Here is a 16,920-nt window from a genome sequence, read left to right on the forward strand (position 1 = left end):
AGGCAAACACACAGACATTTTTTTCTTTTGGCTTTATTCTTCCCATGTCGCTAATTATCTTCCTCATGCTATGAGGCAATATTACTGCAAATAGATGGAACAAATGCATTCATATCTGGAAAGTCCTCAGATTTCTGCTAACAAACAAGGCACAAGAAACTCTCTAACATTGTTGTGCATGGATTGAAAAAGGCTGCTACTAAGTCCTGAGACAATCTTTTTTTTTTTTTTTTTTTTTTTGGGGGAGAAAATATATATTAAATAGAAGTGGAAAAATAGAATTTTGACTGGATACTGCAATCACTACTCCCTGCTATTTTTCTTCTGTAATAATGAAGTGCTTCAGATTGCAGAAGGGACATACCTATCTGATTTAAATGACTACAGTTTCAGCTGTGGGAAAAGACTTATGACAATTACAAATATATTCATGACTAGATAGGTGCCATGAAAACAGCCCAGTTACCATAAGTTTATTCAAAACACATGGCTTGATTTCAGTACAATATAGCCTGTTAGTACCCAAGCAAATGATTCCAGTTTATAAACCAAATACCCAGAGTAGTTCATTATTCCAAAAATTTCCTATAATTTAATGCATCTATGGGTATATATGGTATTGGCTATGCAAAACAGCTGAGTACATAAGTTCCTCTACACAGAAAGTTACATATACCCTTTGTGAAGATAAACTTGAAAAGAGTTGCTCTAGAAAAAATATCCCTTTTCTCCATAAAGGAATGAAACTTTATCTTTTTCTTCCATTATGAAATGTGTTGAGATTTAATACTTTTTAAAACAAGCCTGTAAAAGAAAACAGTGTTGTAATTACCCTTTTGCTAACAGCACTTCATAAACTTCATAGGTCTTCAACAGATATACATGCAGGCAACCAGATCTGTTTATCACATGCATAAATATTTCCCAGTCAGCTACAGTATATTACATACACAAGGAGGAAAATGTTGTATTATAAAGGCCTTCATCCTAAACATATATGGAACAGAAATTGTTGTACTACCCGAGATGTTGTACTAGCCTCTCAAAAGGCTAGTGTGATTTTCATATTAATATGACTGCATTTCAGTGAGATTAATCCAATATTGTGAGGAAAAAGGAACCCATTAACACTGTAGTTGAAATGAGACAATATTTTTTTTTTGGATAGAGTTGTAATATGGATGTGGGAACTATGAAGGAGAACAAATGCTTCTTATTCTCATGATCCAGTGCTACTTACTGGCAATTGGCAAAGCACAGTTTACTCAATGTGCCCATATATCTACATCAACAGTAGACTGTGGCACATTTACTCATATATTTCTAGAGAGAGATCATCTATGCATGATGCTAACCAATACTGGATTGTTTTATCAACAAAGTGCTTAACTATATGATGATACAGCATAATATAAATAGAAAATGATATAAAAGGACAGCTATTCCAGGTCAGATCAAAAAGGTCCATCTAGCTATATCTTCTTTTTCCAACAGGAAAATTAATAATAATAGATACCTCAGGAAGAGTAGATAGGCTGTAGCAATATTTCTTTCAATATCCCCACAGCAGCTGGTGAGTTGCAAAGTCCATAATGGGTGGGGTGTCATAGTGCTCACAGTTATTCACTGTTGTGTTCAATAACCCTAAGTGATATTTTTTCTCATGCTTTTCTTTCTCATGTTTTTGAAATAGTCAAACATCACTACAACATCACTCATAGCCTAACTACACATACCACACAACCTGCTTTTTCCACCTTTACCTTGACATTTTTTTTTTTTCTTTCAATATGTTCTAGCTCTTTTATTTGAGTAGGCAGTGAGTGTTGATCTATATTATATCTCATTATATTATTCATGATTTTATAGAGATCCATTACTTGCTTAACTATCCCTTTTCCAGGCTGAACAGCTCTTTCTTAAAACTAGGAAGGACAAGAAATTCAGACAGTGTTCAAGATAAGGACACAAATGTAGAAGCATAATCTTTCCAGGATATAGAAAAATCTACCTTTTGTCTGTTTGTTTGGACACCAATGGGGTTTTATTCCAAGACCAATGATCCTAAGAAATATTACAAAAAAATAAAAATAAAAATAATAATAATAAAAAAAAATAAACTTTACAATGGTCATGCTCTTACTATAAATTTGGATGGATTCAAACAAAAAATTACTGTCAAGAAGTTAGACAGGAGTTGGACACTAGATTAGAAAACCCATTCAAGCCCATAGCTTCAAAAAAGCAAAATTTCTATCACAGCCAGTTGAAATAGAGGAAACAAAATCCTGAACAATTCTTACTGTGTTTACAGTGGTTTGACTATTTACATTCAATAAATGCAGATTTGCTTGAAATTAGGAAATTGAATTTGCTAGGTTGAAGATTAATCACTAAAAATCACCAAAACAAACAAACAACCAAAAAAACGTCAGCTTTGTGCACATCTGGGAAGTCTAGAACTTTCTTCAATCAGACAAACAAAATTGCTTACAATAAAAGGTTAATTTTATTTTATTTTTTCAGAGCAAGGAAAATAAATAAATAAATAAATAAATTTAGCCCTAACTAGCAATAAAGTCAACAGCAGATGCTGACATTTACTTTAAACAGAGATTCAGATGAGAAACACAACTGAAATATGTTAACGTGATCTTACACAGACAGTATACGATGATAAAAAGCTGTTTTCCATATGTAGCATGGATCAGAATAAAGTATTTGTCAGTAGTTCCCTGTTTTTTCTTCTACAAAAAACCTTTCAGAAATTATTTTTGTTTAAGAGACCATATTTTTTATTAGAGCTTCCTACTCATTCAGTTGCCAAACACCAAATTTCAGCAATCTAATGGCTACAGTTCAAATCCTATTTTACCAGTGCAGGCAATTAGATAAAGAACGGTTTGTTTGGCCTGCTATTATCAGGCTGTTATTAAAAAATAAATAAAAACAATGATTGTTCTCAGTTGCTGTCCAGTAGCAACTACCCTCTTCCTAGGTATGTAACAGTCTCTCTCCATCAGCCCCATAGGTCCTGTGCAGTTTTTGAGTTCTTAGATCTTAGTAGTCTTCTGGGAAAATCTCTGCTTCTGATCTCATGATCTCCCCAAAACTCAGACTTATCCTGCTTGTGGACTTTTAGCTGATATCATTATGATTTATAGATTAAGACTTTTTTCCCAAAAATAATTCATTAGCATCAATGCTGAGAACAGCATCACACTTTGCCCTCAAGTCAGGTAAAACCATAACAGCAAGTTATTAGTGAATTTTTAATGTGCTGTGGCTGCAAGTAATGTCAACAGGTCTTGTGTGATACAGCTTTCAGTATCTGTATTATGGTTCTGCAGATGGAAGATTATTAAGAGGCAGCTTTCTTAGAGGTCTTTAATGGTTATATAAATACAGATTTCAATAGGACATAAGCAGCTGCCTATGATTATTTGGAGTTAGGTAAAATAAGTCCCCTATATTATGGCATTTGGATTTTGCCTCTGAATTCATCTTACAACTGAAAGTTATGCCCACACATCTTTAAACATCCTTAGATTCAAGGTATTTGTAAACAGAATGTTGTCAGAGGCTCATTTTAAGCAATCCAAACCATATTTGATACCATCAAAGTGAGATTATGGAGGAAAGACATATTCTCCACACCAAGCTTCTCAGTAACATAGTTCTGGAGGAGTTTGGAAGCCTTCTTGCCCTCTGCTTGTGAGTTACTGGACTGTCAGTACTTGCTTTTACTCAAAGATATAATTCTGTATGCTGTTGATTTGAAGATAAACTTACCCACAAGGCCACAAGGTCATATTCTGTGCATTTAAACACATTATTAAACTATTTCTATATAATAAGGTTGCTTTTCTTTCAGATCAATGCTCATACATTCTAGCAGTGACGAGGGATTTAAAACAGTTTTCATTTAATTTTAAAAACATTTTATTTTACCTTCAAAACCAACATCTGACCAGGACATGAGTGATATGATAAAATCTTATGATATATTTTTTAATTCATCTGATCACCGCATGAAAAAAAGCCCCCAGCCTTTTTAAAAGATCACAGAATCACAGAATCACAGAATTTCTAGGTTGGAAGAGACCTCAAGATCATCGAGTCCAACCTCTGACCTAACGCTAACAGTCCCCACTAAACCATATCCCTAAGCTCTACATCTAAACGTCTTTTAAAGACTTCTATGGATGGTGACTCCACCACTTCCCTGGGCAGCCTGTTCCAATGTCTAACAACCCTTTCGGTAAAGAAGTTCTTCCTAAGATCCAACCTAAAACTCCCCTGGAGCAACTTAAGCCCATTCCCCCTCGTCCTGTCACCAGGCACGTGGGAGAACAGACCAACACCCACCTCTCTACAGCCTCCTTTAAGGTATCTGTAAAGAGCAATAAGGTTGCCCCGAGCCTCCTTTTCTCCAGGCTGAACAAGCCCAGCTCCCTCAGCCGCTCCTCGTAGGACTTGTTCTCCAGGCCCCTCACCAGCTTTGTCGCCCTTCTCTGGACCCGCTCAAGCACCTCCATGTCCTTCTTGTAGCGAGGGGCCCAAAACTGAACACAGTACTCGAGGTGCGGCCTCACCGGAGCCGAGTACAGGGGGACAATCACTTCCCTAGCCCTGCTGGTCACACTGTGTCATATGCAAGCCAGGATGCTGTTGGCCTTCTTGGCCACCTGAGCACACTGCTGGCTCATATTCAGCCGACTATCCACCATCACTCCCAGGTCCTTCTCTGCCTGGCAGCTCTCCAGCCACTCATCTCCCAGCCTGTAGCTCTGCTTGGGGTTATTACATCCCAGGTGGAGGACCTGGCATTTGGTCTTGTTAAACTTCATGCAGTTGACCTCAGCCCATCGGTGCAGCCTATCCAGATCCTCCGGATACTTGCTACCTAGAAATATTTCAAAAACAAAAGAATTATGAGACAGGGTAGTTTTTTTAGATCCCTTTAATACTCATGGAGGCTTCATCTGGGAATTTCAAATAGCCCTTAGGCTCTTGCCTTCTGAATTTTAACTACCTGGTATCTTGTGGATATCTCACTGAAGAACAAACCTACACGCACACACATTAAAATCCTGGAACTTGACATAAAAACAACTGATTCAGTTTGTGATCTTCTAGAAAAAGCTGTATAATTTTGCAGATTTCTCAAGTTATTCCATAGTCAGTAGAAAAAAAAAACAAAACACATCATATCACCTGTATAAGATTTTGAGTGATACTTCCAAAAGAAATTGATGCATTAGTGATCTGTTTTAGTTGTTTCTCCTATATATGAAATTGCAATCAGGACAATCTCTTTTCTTTATTTAAGAGGACTGCTTGTAGTTCCTGGCTTCCACAGACTGAAACTATATCCTCGTTTATTTCTTCTCCCTTCTTTTAAAAGGAGTCTGTTTTTTACATTCTGTCATCTTAGGTATAGAGTCCATTTTTTCACATTTTTCCCAGGTGCTGAAAGTATACATATGGATAAGAAATGACCCATACAATTGTAGCAGAACATACAATTTCTGCACAACTGCATCTTACTTTTGTCTTTGACATGACAATACCAGTTATAGTCAATGGGCTGAGCAGATTTTAACAGTGTATGAACAAAAGTGTGGTATCTGTGAGAAAAGTAATTGAATCTTGCAAGGCTCTTTTTGTTTGTTTTGTTTTAGCTTAGCTTTGGCTCTGCTGATCCTACTAAAACTGCCACATTTAGAGCTAGGTATTTAAATACTTGGAAGAGTACAAAATTAGAGGATGGCAGAGAAAATCAACAAAATAATTAAATAACATATGTGCGGAGATGATGTAGATGTGGATGATGTAATCGGGCTAGAAGGAAGCAGAATACTTTTAAGTGTATAAGTAATGCATTTAAGAAAAGACTTATCTTTTCTTAGCAAGACACATCCTTTTCTCCTTTTTTTTTTTTTTTGTAGCACCTGTCAAGCAGCATGAATACTATAATTTAAAAAAAAATTTATTTCTGAAAATAACTGTTACATTAGGAAAAAAAAAGGAAAACATAGGACGCTTTGGCACAACTTAAAAGTGTGCCAAAGTGGAGAGCACTCCAAATATCTGTCATATTGCTATAAAATTTGAAGTAATCCATTATTTAGCATACTTTTAAGACTACATTTTCACAGGCTGTCTGGATTGCTGGAACTTTTTGTCCTAAGGCAACTCAAGCAGCCCTGGAAACATGATAGCACATTTCAACCAGGTTTAAACTGATGTATAGGTGTAAGCCAGATGAACCTTGTTGAACACAAGCCTTTCATTTTAAGATAAGAAAACAATTGAATGGACTAAAGAATTTATTTTATTAAAGGATATAGTCAAAAGTATTTTCTTTGTTCCCAACTGTGGTTTGGACTTGAAATAAGTATACCATCCCCTGATAATTCTCACTGAGACACTTCTAAATCAGAAAGAGATTAAAAGGTTCATGATTAACACTGTTTTATTTAAAACAAAGCATAATAACAACAACATCATCAAATCCTTTCCCAAGCTTTCAAGGCTGATATGATATACATATTTGTCATGGAAACTTTGCTGAATACATTAGGTTGAATTCCTAACAAGTAATGTGGGTGACTTATTATAGAGAAAGAACAGGGAGATAAAAGTGATATAATTTGGGGGACTCCCTCTCTCTGAAAAGCAGATATAATGTGTGGAGGAGAAAAAAATAGGACATCACAGTCTTTGATTTTAGGTAAATATCTGGATAGAAAGAATATCAGAGAATTTACTGTAATTTACTTTGGCTTCCCCAGTTTGGCAAGATGGTGAACTTTTATGCCTGTGGAAATAAGGTATCTCTTTGCCAAAATTGCTTCCTTTACCCATCTCAATCATTATTCTTTATCTCTGAGTGTGTATGCTCTGTTCACGCTATTCTGTTATAAAGACCTGTCCTGATTTTACAGCTTGTTCAAATTGTATTGTATTTTAGTCAAATCTTCTATTCTAATTCTGGTTCCTTTAACAGTGTCCAATGTTATTCTTGATCTAGGACTGTTTTATATAAATGTAATTTGAATTTTGAATTATGTTCAAACTATGAGCATTTGACTAGAGAAAAAAAAAAAATGTTATTGTAGATAACGCAGGACATTCAGGTAAATAAAAGTCAATACATTATTTAGATTGTGTCTCATATTAGCATAGTTTTCCGTGGCTGGAAATACTGAGTCATCAGAGCATTAAAAGTATATTTGATGTTGAAAACCTCATAATCACGTATAGACATAAATAAGCGATTTTGATTGTAGGAGAAAATAGAAAAAGGAAGTAAAGGTATGGACCTTTCACCTATGCACCTTTCAGCGATGTTTAAAAAGGACTTCAAGTATGCAGAAATTCTAATTTGCTAAACAAAATTTCTTTCTGAGAAGCTTCCTTTTTGAACTCAGCATACTCAAAAAGCAAATGCATTTCTTTTGAAAAGATGTTATTAGAACAAGAATTAATGTTGCTGCCTCTCAGTAAATGAGTTGAGAACATAGTTTCAAATTGCTTTTTTTTTTTTTTTTTTGGTATATAATCCAAAGAATCTCAAAAGTAACAAAAGAAACTATTTTGTTATTTATACTTAATCACCTCTAAACCAGAAACATATACATGCACTTCTATACACCAAAATCACCTTTGTTTATATAGCATTGAAAATCTTTATAACTCAAGTCAAAGGAATTTTGACTGGAAAAATATTAATAGATAAGTAAGATATATCACCAAAGAAAAGAAAGTGCTTATATATGGAAAATAAAGCCAATAACAAAATTGATCTTTCTCAGAAAAAAAGAAAAATATATGTCAGAGATGACTGCTTGCTGACAGATTCCTCACTGCATGTTGTATCAAAGCATACAAAGAGAAGAACAAAAAGATAATCTATACAACTAATTGCTGGCTTCAAGATAAAGATATGTTTGACCAAACTCAAAATAAATTCTAACTAGAATAAAATAAATGTAAGCAGAAATTAAATAACACATGGATACCCCCAAAAATAGAGAGAGAAAAATAGAGAATGAAAAAGGCAAATTGAAAACATTGTTCATTAAAAAAAAAAAAAAAAAAAAAAAAAAAGATATTAGAAATGCTATAGCCTTCAGTCATTACAGAATTGAAAGTAGTGATAATGGAACACAATACAGTATTTTTAGGATACTTGCAAATTCTTTTTGACTGTGAAGATAAAAATCTGCTTTAAATGTTGATGAAACTCTAATAGTTAGGTTAATTCCTGGAATCAAATCAGTGAAGTGTTGCTACTGGTGGCTGTTTGGACCTGCCTCCCTAATCCTAAGAAAACACTGAAAATGATAAAACTGAAACTCACTTATCTGAAAAGCAGCAAGTTAAACTGAGATCTCTTCAGGTAAAATGGCTATGTAGTTTTAGGAGCTTTCTCATGTGCTATGGAATTTTGGATAGAATTTTATTGCTCTATAAAGTTATATTTCAAGTTATTTATTGACAGTATACTGTACTAATCAAACGTAATATGACTGCTTAGAATTTGAAAAGCAAGTTACTTAAGTGGCTGGCTAAGTAGTGGTTTCTTTGTAAATTAAGCATTGATGAGCTATATCAGAAACATTTCTCTGAAAAATTTTATCACCATTTTTTCAGTATTACTTAAGTGTTCTTGCAAAAATATATAGTTTCAAACACAGGAAAAGTTTCTTGTTATCTGAAACTGCACCTTGAGCTAGATAGTGAAACAAACATGGAGAAGTAGCCTGAATTTGAGCTAACATACTGGGTAATTTTGGCAAGCTAGAGACAAGCTTAGAGAAAAGCTTAGCATCAGAATTAAGCCTATAGTGTAAATGGCCCCAGGAAATGTCAATTAATCTTAGCTAAGTAATATGAAGCTAGCATTGGTGGTAATTATAATTTTAAACTAAACCACCTCCCAAACCTCATTCTCCTAGTCAGTTCCTTTTTCTTTAATTAGATATAAGCAGATGAAGCCCAAAGGATTTCAGCAAGAAGATGAATGTAAACTAATCAAGTCTGAAATAACTTATGAGCTGTTCTTTGCCACTTCTTTATTTGAGCATCTGGTCTCAGCTACTGTTACATTGTTAGTGAATAGTGATAGAAGCAAATTCAAAGCATCGACGTAAACCATAGCTGGTTTGGCAATTTTATTTGTGTCTGACTGCATTTACAGAACAAGACAACCTTTACTGCATGAAATAACCAGACTAGAGAAAAACTGGGCAATAGCCAATAACATTTATAATGCTATTGCAACACCAAACCTACAGTCCTGCGCTTTCTTCCTGGGAACACTGATACATATCATTCAGTGACTACAATTAGGAATCTATTTTTGGAAAATATTCATCTATAAGGGTTTTAAGACTCATGAAAAGATATGCAGAAATCAAGAGCTGACAGAAAGGCTAAAGACCCTTCAGATAACAATATATTGTTATATTGTTATAATCAATCTAGAAACTGGATAAAGTCCATTTGCTCCTAGATTTCTTGATGCCTAAAACCTCACAGTCCTTTCAAAGAAAGCATTTGGACAAGTAACAGGGACTATTAAAATAATATATATAGCAACACTTTCTTATTGAGAAATTTATAACAATAAACTGTAGAGGAAACAAATTGAACTACTTGATTTAGCTTGAGATCAGTTGTTAAAAACCTATAGTAGAACCCACAATTAATAAAGCTTGAAATCAAAAATGATAATGTCTGCCTGTAAGTCCACCAGAACTTACTAGAAAAGCCCATGTCTTAGTGTAAGGTGTAACTTGCAGCTAGATAGTGAAATACTCAGAAAAGACCAAACATTTTTTAGTTGCTTACATTAGCTTCAAAGAAAAGCAAAAGGTATTCTTGTCCACCCAAACAAGAGATGGCTGTCTGGATTCAGACTCCTTTGAGTAATATTTGGATATGCAAGTACATTGATGCGAACTCCCCTGCCTTCATTTCATGCTGATTAGACGTGACAACAGTTTCAATCTCCAAGCCATACAGCAACATTTATACACAGTAATGTCTAAGATGATGAGTCAGTCTGAAATAAGGTGACATTGTGCCTCCCACTGGTTAGAATATGTTTATTGATCCAAAATAAATAAATAAATAAATAAATAAATAAATAAATAAAACTTCTTAACCTCTGGAGCCTAGATTTGTGATTTTTTTTTTTTTTTTTTACAGAAAAGTATGCCTTCTGTACCTGATTAAAGGCAAAAATATGAGAGGCCTTACTGCTTCTTCATTACAGTCTGTGAAATGCAGGAGGGACAGGGAGAAAATGCAGAATAAGAAATATTATTACATTCTATATCTCAATGATTCATCTGAAAAGCATTGAGTCTCTGGCTGTGACCTTTACCTTTCCATTGCACTCTTCCTGTACTTTCCGTTACAAAGCCACTGTAACTTTAGGAATGCTACTTCCCTTTAGGAACGTAGGTTGAGAACAGTGCAAGCTTCTTTGACCACTGGTCTTACTTGGATCTGGTCAGCTCCTACCAAGACACATTAGGTATATTAGGCACTAATAAGTCAGTGACAAAGTGACAAAAGTAACTGCACTCAGAGACTGTCCTTATACCTGATCCAGTACAATTAGAAAATTGCAATGACCACTCCTTGATATCAGCACCAGTCTTTAGGTCTATATGGGGTACATTTTGAGTCTTCTTAACTCCACAGAACTGTACAATTGCTTGCTGGGGGCCCAGGCAGTATAATGAGATCCTGGTAGCTGCTGACCAAGAGCTCACACTCCCTGTCACTCCTCTGTGACAGTGTCCAGTCCCAGAGCAATCTGTCCTATGAAATATAAAGGTTCTTGCCTTTGTTTTATTTCACAGTAGTACAAGCAAGTTATCAGAAGTATAAGATCATCCCAAGGGGGTTTGGACCTCAAAACTGGTTCTGCACCTATTACAGGAACAGGTTTCTGATGTGACTGAATCATTTAAACTGGTTAAGGTTTAGTTTAAAATTAAACTGGATGGTCTATTTTAGGTTAGAACTAGAAAAGAGGTGTTTAAATTAATAAATTAGGAATAAATAGACATTAGAAGAATCTCTATCAACATCTTTTATGCGATATGTGAAATAGACTTACCAGAGAGATGGTAGGATTGAGCAGTGAGCTGTCTTTTTTTCAGTAAAAATAGTATGAACACAGCATATTCCATTAGGTAAGTATTAGAGTATTAGTCAGGCCTTGGCTTGGAAACTGCTCTGTTATAACCCAGTACTTTTTTTTTTTTTTTTTTTTTTTTTTAGAGTATTCCAAGGCTGAATATGTTTTAGTGGTTCCTCATATAACTTAAGGGAACATTTTCCCTCATTTGCTAGAATAAATAAATAAACAATAAATAAAAGCTTAAAAGTTGATGTATAGAGTATAGCATCAAAAGTACATTAAAAATGCATTGCTTCCTTCTGGTCTTACACAAAGTTGTAGTTCTGAGCCATTTAAGCCAGTTTATCTTTTGAATGCCATATATTATAAAATGTATATTTCCTATTCTCTCTCCTCTTTTCTCACATTAAACTCACAAAATACAGTTTTATTAAAAGGGGAGGTGGAATGCTCTCAGAAGTATAGTTTAAGTCCTCCTGTCCTAACAGTAATACTTACCAAGTTTATTATGGTAAAATCCAAACTAAAAGTTATATTTAATTCAGTCTAAAAGCATCAATTTATTCCTTAAGCAGGCTTGTGAATAAAAGTGTTACTTTCTTTAAAGCAGAAAACATCCCCTCACTTTCTCTGGACCAGTGAACAGATTAAACCATTAATTTGTTTGTAAAATGTCTGCAAAGTTAAACCTGAATATCTATTTTTCACAAAAGTTCCATGCTTTTTAGTCAATAAATGTTTGGAATAAGTGATATGACTGATTAATCATAAATTATGTTAACATATCTATCAATTAAAGTCAGCTACTCACTGTGAACAATTGGACTTACTTTCCCATATAGACTATTGATACTTTGATTATTGCTGATGTTATGTGAATTACATATAATTCCGTGCATAAAATGGTCACTGTTATTAAAAGCAGTGGAACTTCTATTCCTAAAAATTATGACCATAACACTTCAAAATTGATGGTATAGCCAGGCACAGCATAAGTAAGAAAATCAAGTAAGAAGACTTTAAAAAAATAATAATAAAAAAATAAATATAAAAACACCACACACAAAACATAGCAGCAATGCACCAAGAAAGGCAATGTTAAGTGTTAGTACATCAAGTCTGGAAGAGAGCCCAAATTATTACAGAATTCAGAAGCTAAAGTTTAGTTTTGTTTCATATATATCTATATATACATATATATGTGATTCCATAGACTACAAGAAATTCATTTGTCTGAAGTGTCTTAGAAAAAATAATTAATTTGTAATGATAAAATTCACATGCATTTTTCTGGACATTTCTGGACAGCTGAAGCTGTTTTAGTGTTCTTCTGAACAACAGTAAATTGATGGAAAATAACCTTTTTCTTCCACTTGCCTGTCTCTATAGTGGCTTGCTGTGGAAGATAAAAAAGCATCACTAGAACCATCATGGCTATGTAACAATCATAATGATAGCTTGCTGAAAAGTGAAGTTTCCAGTTTGTGAAAGATAAAGGGGAGCATTTTATTTATTGGTGTTCAGGGCCTCATGTTTGTCCCCACAGGAAGAAAATTCCCCAAATTGTAATTCCTTCTGAATAGAAATACTAATAAAAATTGGCATAAAAACACCAGGGCTGGACATTTCTGGTAAGTAATGGGCTGCCCAGGCTCTGCAGCTGACTTTCTCTTCAGAATCATGGCTGACATGCTTTGAAAGTGACAAACATACCAATTTCACTCTGCATCAGCTTTCCCTTCTTCCCTGCTCTTCTCTCTTATCATCATGCCAAAAAATGACAAAGGCTGCCATATGAACCACTCAGGCTTGGATTTTGTGGGTTTCCATGATCCCTAGATTTAATGCAGACCCCTTTGATAACTTGTTCAGTATCTTTGTTCAGTGAAGATCTCTTGTCTTCTATGTACCACTGCTTGTTGGCTCCATTCCAGATCCAGTGATCTTAGAAACATCATGGCACAGAGATGAAGCTGATTTGCCTGGATTATCAAGACAGAAAATTGTATCCCTTTGGAAATCTCTCTGGAAGTGAACATAAACTTCATGGAGCCAAGATCACAGAATCACAGAACTGTAGGGGTTGGAAGGGACCTCAAGATGTTTGAGTGCATTAACATTTCACTTTAAAAAATGTCTTTTTTTGTGTGTGTGATGGAGCTTCACTTTACCAGAAGATATACTACATACTCTAACTGCAGTAATGATGCTAAGGTAACAGACAATTTTCACAACACAATGTTATGACTTTTTTTTTCCCCCCAGAAAACACTATTGAGTAAAAAACAAGTAGAACTACTCAGCTGATTCACTTCTGTTACTCTGGCTGTTTATTATTTTCTTACAATAATATAGGTAATAATTTTGAAATTCCTCTCCTCTCCTCTCCTCTCCTCTCCTCTCCTCTCCTCTCCTCTCCTCTCCTCTCCTCTCCTCTCCTCTCCTCTCCTCTCCTCTCCTCTCCTCTCCTCTCCTCTCCTCTCCTCTCCTCTCCTCTCCTCTCCTCTCCTCTCCTCTCCTCTCCTCTCCTCTCCTCTCCTCTCCTCTCCTCTCCTCTATCTTTTATCCAGCTTCATGTTCACTCTCACTAGCAGTAATTGCATTTTATTCCTAGAACAATGCACAGTTCAGTTGCAGAGGTACTACAAAACACAATAAACCCAACTCTTGTTAATTAAAGGAGAAACACACACCTTCTTAAGTATGATTACTTGCTGTTTTGAGAGGCTTTCATCTGACATTTTGTCACCTCTTAAATATCTCCAAACAGCAGTTTGATTATATTGAAAATTATTAAACTAAGGAAGTAAGTACCCTTTTATTCAGAAATTATGGCTGAATTTTGATTTTTATAGTCTAAAAATTTGCTTTACTTTGTAAGCCACAATAAAATTAGAACAAATATAACAATAGATGCAACATAAAATTTCAGCTTACTTTACCAAGATGCTTACCATTATGACTGCATATTTTCATGACATGTTTATACAAGATTTATTGCTGTTTTGTGAGTTGGATAGCTCAGGCAAAATGGCAATTTTAAGCTATAGCTAGCCAGGTTATGTATATGCTGACAATATATGTACAGGCATATAAATAAAGAGACAAATGGAGAGGGAAAGAAGGAGTGTGTGTGTGTGCTATGCTGAAATAATCTAGATAGGAAAAAGCATTTTAAAAGCAGTAATGAAAAAATGTCATCCCCCCACCCAAGCATTTTTCTGTTTTAATTATTATTTTATTTTTACTAATGTGTTATTTGCATACCACTGTCTTTAATGAGACCTTAATGAAGTCACTGAAGTTACCTTGACATGGTACCAACATTAAATGAGATGAGAATCATTTTTTTCTCAAACAAGGTAAGAAAGACACTATTTCTAATATATACTTGAAAACATACTTACAAATTAATTAAGAGGTAGACTGAAAGAATTGCTCAAAATATCTGGTACAGTTTCTGTGTACTTAAGTATATTCAGCAAAGTGCTCATTACATAGATTCTTAAATTATAATACAGAAATATCACTGAAAGTCCAAATTACTTTTACTCATCGGTACTACCTATTCTCTCTCAGTTAAAAATCCTTGTCTTCTGTCAGAGAAAAAGGAGAAGCAAGGTTAACATGGTAATGAAGTACCCTGAATGCACACAGCTTAGTGGTCCATCAAATTTGCAGTATACCTCACCTCAAATTTGCTAATGGTTTGAAAACAAAATAATTAAATGCTCTGTTCTCCAGCCAAGTTGCTTCTTTCAGTAATTGATAGCCATTTAAAACAAGCAAAATGCAGCAAAAAAGTATTTCAATAATATTTATGTGTACATCAATGTATGTTCCATGCTCTCTCTTACTGAGGTCATCTGACTCTGCTTCCACTGCCTGAATGAAAGTGGAAAACAGAAGGCTGGTTAGGGTCATATCTGATCTTGATAGATCAACCCCTCCCATCCTGTGTTCTCCCTAAACTGACACAATTGAATTCCTGATGAGGCTGCTCATTCTCTCTCCGTGGTTGCTTGGGGAATTTGGTACTCAAGTTTAACTCATTGTGACAGGCTGTGTGCCATGTGACCTTGCAATGTTTACATCTTCATAATTGTACTGCACTAATGTTAAGCAGCCAAGAGTGAAAAGCAAATTATTCAAAAAGTTTCAAGGTTAAGAGTCTCTTGTATTATCACCTGCTCCCCCTAACACTTTCATTCCAGACCTCTGCCACCTAACAAAAAGAAAATAAGAAGACAGAATTGTAATTAGGCTGAGAGAAAATATCATATTAGAGCATGTTTTTAATACACACGGTATGCCAGGGCTCTTACTTCTGTTCATTCTTTTTCTTAATTTATCCCATTATCCTGTGCAAGCAGAATGAAATTTATTAAAACAGGTTCCTTTCTTCTTTAACACAGGAATTCCAACCTGCAGCCACAGCCACAACACAGCAGTGAACCTTATCTAGATAGCTGTATTATATTCTCTTAAATGTTCTTTTTTTTTTTTTTTTTTTTTTTTTTTTTATAACTTGTGGTATCTTATTGTTTCTTCATGTTGTTTATTCTAAAAGATTACTTGAACTATCTAGGGACTGATGATACAAATTCTACATATAAAACCCATTCCCAAATACTGTCCTAATTTCTGGGATAGAACCAAGTTTTCTCTAGACTTTCTTCTGCCTAATCTCATGATTCTTCAATTTCTGACTGTACAGTGGCTGTATTTTTTTTTTAAGGAGTTCATCAAATCCTTTTGATCTTATAGGAATTAGTATACTAGCCCTAAATGTTTCATTCAGATATCTATGTCTAGAATCTCAGTCTCTAATTTCTTGGAGTTTCTAATACATAAATTTTATTTGTTTGTTTGTTTGTTTGTTTATTTAATTATTTTAAAAAAGTTGTCCTCATCATGACATCATCAGATCAAGTTCCATGTAGTCCCAGCTTTTTGTACTATGTAGCATTTAAGAACTTGGGTGACTGTCCAGTTAGACAGGATTACACTAAGTGAAGACTTCCAATTATCTCTCCAGAATAGACATTTTTGTACATAGAAAACTGAAGTGGAGAACCCAGGTTAAATAAAGGGGCACCTGTTGAATAGACACACATATAGAAACAGACAGTCTGGATGGATGGAGTCGTTGTCTTGGTCTTAAGCTAACTGAAAAAATCTAAGTCCCAGTTTAGGTGATTATTTATTATGATTAAATAATGAGACAAGTATTGACAAGAATAGAAACAGGTAATCAGTTCCAGTCAGAAAAGCAAAAGATTGACAGAATAATGAAAGTGAGTCTGGGGGAAGGACTATACACATCATTTGTACAGGGCTGAGATGCATTGGTGTGAAAATGTTTACAACACAGAGCTACCTCTGATGCAATAAAAAAGCTCTTAATTTGTTCATACCAGGGGAATTAATTTCGAATTGTCACCACACTGTGAATCACTGTGAAAACTCAGGTCAGCACTCCACACATAAACACTTGGCATCTTCAAAGTTTACATCAGGTGATAAGGTTTTGGAAATCTTAAATTTGAACTTAGTACTAAGTTAGTACTAAAGCTGTACTTTAGCATCACCGTACTTTGTTAAATTTAGCTTGAGAAGTCTATCATATTTATCAGAATTTGTATCTCTTTCATTTTCCAAGTAACTAATAGTTGGTGAGCTCACAACAAGGACTGCTAATCCCACTTTGAAAATTAGAAGCAAGGAGATAATTTAAAATTGGATTCAGAAAG

This window comes from Aythya marila (assembly GCF_965140915.1).
Source record: "Aythya marila genome assembly, chromosome: 5".
NCBI lineage: Eukaryota > Metazoa > Chordata > Aves > Anseriformes > Anatidae > Aythya > Aythya marila.